Below are 4,999 nucleotides of genomic sequence, written 5' to 3' on the forward strand. Positions count from 1 at the left end.
GAAACCTTTCAACCTGATGTCCTGTTATCACTAAAGTTGAGATGGTCTATACTGGCACTGTCTTTTTTTAGCCATCAAACATCAAGAAAATAATAACAACAACTAAACAAGACTGCAGTTTACGTCTTTGTAGCATACAAAAATATCTGTTTCATTGCAATATCTTAAATTCTCCCTTAATCTCTCAAACCCCTATGAATAAAGCATTGGATTACCAAGTAATACCCTTCATCACAAGGAATTAGGCACTTTAGCTTTAGGCTCCATCTAAACCACTGCATTAGGAGAGATGTTACTGACGTCATGTTTTCCAAGTTGCGGTTGACTCGTGGTGCCTTCCCTCGACCTTTAAGGTCTTGCTGAGATAAAGTGTCTCTTGTGACTCAATTCTCTTTTTTGGGTGGCTTTGAGGCACTAACATGCATATGGTTTTGTAGCTAAAAGACAAGAGTAGGAAACTTAATTCCTGTTTGTGTGCGTGCTGATGAGTCTGTAACAGAGCTTTGGCAAGTTGTGTGATTTCCTTCGTCTATAATTAGGATAATATTTTACTTGTAAGAAGAGTGTTTTTAATTAGGGCCTTGATGTGCTGATGTCTTCTGCCTGCAATATGCAGAAATTTAACGGACATCCAGCTCGTGATTCCCTCCTCCCTTTTCTCCAGCTATCATATTTTAAAACTTGCTGTGGTACCAGAGGTTTTGTACTTCTGTACCATTAGTTGTGAGAATTCTACTAGAATTCGTAGAACAAAATGGACGGAATGTGTCTCTACACTCAAATCTCTATTGCTTCCCCACTTCAGCTGGCTAGAATGATGAATGCAGCTGGCACCTGGTCAAAAACTGTCCAGCAAATTCCTGGTTTTTCAAAGGTACTTTCCCTGTTTAAGGCAGAGGAAGTGTAGGAGTCACCAGTGTGGCCTTGAACCATCATTCAGGCCTTAGTGTTTACAAAGGATTACATTCTTGCTAAATAATGTTAAAACAGACCTCAGTCTGAACCAATTTGCTTTATGACACTTGCTGTGTAATCTTATGCCGTGAAAGGCTTTCTGATTGCATTCATCTTTCTTTTTTACCAATACACATGATAGTATGTTTTATCTACGCTAAGCATTAATTCCTTAGATTTAGTATGTCCCCATAATCTGGATAATTGCTTTTGTGAAGCCGTTTTAGGTGAGCATTTTATAGTTTGCTGGACAGCTGTTTATCTTGTAGGTTATTGGTGGTGCAGTCCATAACAGAACCGGCATGAGTTATGTTGGATTGATTTTTGTACTTCATCCCATCATTGAGCAGGTGTTGGCTATTTATAAAATCGTCACTTGATGTCTCGTTTCCCTAGGAGTTGTAACACCCTGTCATCACATACTTAAGAAAATACTTAACTATTGAAGACCTCATTAGGCAAATTATTACAGATCCATTGGGGGTCTGCCTTTTTTCTGCTATGTTATTTAGAAATGGTAAAAGCTGAATTTACCTTATAGTCTGCAACCGAACGGCAGCTTTCACAAGAAAGGTCATTAGCCTGAAAGTTCGAATATAAGGTTTGCAGTCCGTCCTCACTTCACGTGCCCCAAACAGTATTCTGTTTACCCTTGGCACTGTTGTAAACAAGAACCTATCTGTTCCGCTGAGTGATTATGTAAATAGACAGGGCTTTCATATAGCATTTTAAGCATCCAGTAGAACAGTGTAACATTTTTACATTTTTTTTTTCCTTGTCTAATGGTAACTGCATAATTGGACAGGTTTTAAGTTATTTTTTTTGCTATCTGATATGTAGATGCCAGAGTCTCTTATGGGCATTATTACTAAAACGTCCTAAAAACCATTCAGGAAAACAAATCTGCTAGGCTTCCCCCTATTATCAACATCCCAAAATGCCTTTGGCAATGAGTAAATGCCAAGCATTTGTTATTTGGCACTTGACTAGTCACTCATTTATTTAAACTCAAACATGTTGCATAAGATTGCGAAAGTTATGCTAAGCTAATAATTAAAACCAAACCCCCCCCCCTCCCTTGATCCAACCATTCCAGTTTTCATCTAAATTGTACCATGAGGGCAAAAGTACCCAGGGCCGTGTATCCCATTAGGCATAATCGACTGTCTGGTGTTGGCAGAACATGCAGTTGGCCGTGAGCAGTTGCAGGGGGGTTGTTCTTGTACTCAGAAGGCTAGGGGTGTGTTGCTGCAGTAGAACAGCTCCTTTTTCTTTCATGCCCCACCCACCGCCACCACCCTTTTTTTTTTGATTTTTAGTCAGGTTTTGGCAGTCATTTACTGATAGACACATATTTATTAAGCGTCCTTTGCTGTCCTGAAGATTCTGCGTGAGATCTGACACAGCTTTCCTTGCACCTGCAGAGCAGCAGTTCTAGACTAGATCTAGGTCTAGGCAGTAGTAGTTAAAAGCAGGTTTCTGTTGTGGAACTGCCATCCTTTTTAATGCATGCACTTGCTGACTTCCTTCTCTGTACTATTTGGGTACCAACGACTTGGTTTTGCTTTTGAAGGTCTTCTATTATCTTGTCCCCACCCAATCTGATTTTTCTCAATCTATTTTAGAATTTGATTTGTATTTGCAGTCAGTTTTCATTACGAGCCTCTGTTAACATACTAGATTTTTCAGACTAACACTTGCTTTCTTGCCCCTGGGTTGCCTTTCACTTCTGGGAAGAAATATCTGCAAAATTATCTCATCTTCATGTGTTCTGTTATTAAAAATTTTTCTCTGCCATGGTGCCTACCAAAAATACATGGCGGCAGCTCTGACGTGCTACGCCTGCTCTTAGTCCTGCTGATTGGGATTTTAGACTGAGGGAAGAATTTTCTTACCGCTGACAAAATGTGTGGTAAAAAGAGAGCTAGTTAAGCTGTGTATTTATGCCTGCCTTGTTGTTTCTGACCTGCACAGTGTAGTCTGTGTCGGCAGTCTGGTATTGCATGTGCACCACAACTGAAAACGTGCTGACAGCAGGGACAGAACTCAGTTGCAAGGGCTTGGTTTGAAGAAGCAGAAATCTAAATGTTGAGAGAAAACTGAAGAATTGCATTTAGACTCTTGATTTGAAGGTGGCTTTGCTCTGTAAAACTATTTCTGTCCCATATCGTGTTGTTTGCTATTACATAGAAACAGAAATGCCCTTCTGTCTCTTGGTGCCCTGCAGTGTTTTTAAAATACACATTAAACTACTCTTTCCTTAATTTTGTCTCCCTGAGAGCCTCAAATTTCAGTTGAACTTGTGCCAATAAATATTCCTATGTCCTTTTCAAGTCTCCAAGATGTCAAAAATAAAGATGGGGTTTGAAGCATGGTCCATTTACATCTTTTTTGCTTATTTGGTGAATGGTTTTTATCCAGTGCTGCCTAATTGTATTTACATTCTAGAATCGAAACTGAAACATTATAAATGGGAATTCTACCTTCTACCTTCAGCTACCTTCATGTAGCTTTGCTCCTCGTGCTGGCTAATGTCACAGTTACCCAGTTAGTTTATGGAGAGTGACATTGCCTTCAATGTTGATACCATTCTCAAGGTCGATAAAGTTTGATTAATATGAGTACTTGCTTTTTTAAAAATAGTTTACATTTCACATTATCAAAACCTGTGTTAAAACCACAACTTTCTTCAAGATGTGAAGATGACTTAAATTACTTTAAAAAAGCATGTAAGCCGTATGTTTACTGCCGAGCTTTTTTTAAGATCAGGCCCCTAACAATTTGATGTCTTTGGTTAATCAAGACATATGCTGAATACCTTGGGTCAGAATTTCCCAACGGGTAAGACAGCATTTGTCTTCAGAGGAACAATGTGAAACTGTTTTTCTTATTTCATATATTCAGTTCAAAGCTGAGAACTGTAATTTAAAAACAGTGGTGATAATTATGATTAATTTATATTTTGATAAAGTATTCACTATATGTAAGAAACCTTTAATAGAAAATCATATCAGGAGGTTTTGTGGGCTGTAGCTGAATGAAATTGAACAGCAGCTTGAAATAAATAATTAGTATTAAATACCTAAATATTAAAGCAAATCAGTTTGACTTACTATTTTTAATGAACTGTACATTAAAAATTTAAAATACTTTTCCTAACACTGAACACTTTTTCAAATATAATTTTAAAAATACTTCAACTGGTTTAAATCAATCCATTTTTTGTTTAAAGTGCAGCAAAGCAAACAATATTTTATAGCAAACAAATGTTTACTTCTCTTGAATACAAGGTGCCTTTGCCATTGTAGCTCCATCACATCACCTTTTTTTTTTTTTTTCTTTTTAAGGACTTAGACAATTTAAGCGAATTTATCTTCAGTGATCTAATACTGGATGTAATAATAGCCTTCTAGAGCAGCTTAGAGATAGCTGTGTGTGTGTGATGTGAGTGTGAATGGATTATAAAATAAAAGAAACTCCACACTATCTTTCTTAATGTAAGGCCTAAAGCTCTTAACAGAAATGTGTTCCCTGGTGACGTTGGTTGTGTGCATTACATGGTCATTGTGCTGGTTTGACTTGCAGAAATATCAGTCCCTTGTTGTTGGAGCTGCCCTAGATTCATAGTCTTTAACAGAGTTGTCAAAAATGCTAAATTAAACAAAAAAAGGGAAATAATTTAAACTGTAAGGGTAAAATTGGTACGAGAAAAACTGCTTTAAACTTTTAATAATTATGTATGTTTTGTCTCTTTTGTTTTACAGATTTCCTTTTGGCCTCGATTGTTTCATTATGGCAGCCTCCAGTGAACAATGACATCCTTTGACAAAAACAGATGCCAAAAAGCCAGACGAAAACAGTGGCCTTGTTTCATTTTTACTCCAACACAGTGAAATGGTGCTCTTAAAGTTTTGTTACTGACACTGGAAAAAAACAAACTCCTGATTGGACCTTCTCCCCCAGCCCCTCTCACAGTGTTCTTATGGATGCTTGACACAGTGACATCATGTAGTAGGCCCTGAAGTGTTGTCATAATTACGTTGCA

The sequence above is a fragment of the Eurypyga helias genome, unplaced genomic scaffold (genome assembly GCF_000690775.1).
Source record: "Eurypyga helias isolate BGI_N326 unplaced genomic scaffold, ASM69077v1 scaffold16745, whole genome shotgun sequence".
In the NCBI taxonomy this organism is placed as follows: Eukaryota; Metazoa; Chordata; class Aves; order Eurypygiformes; family Eurypygidae; genus Eurypyga; species Eurypyga helias.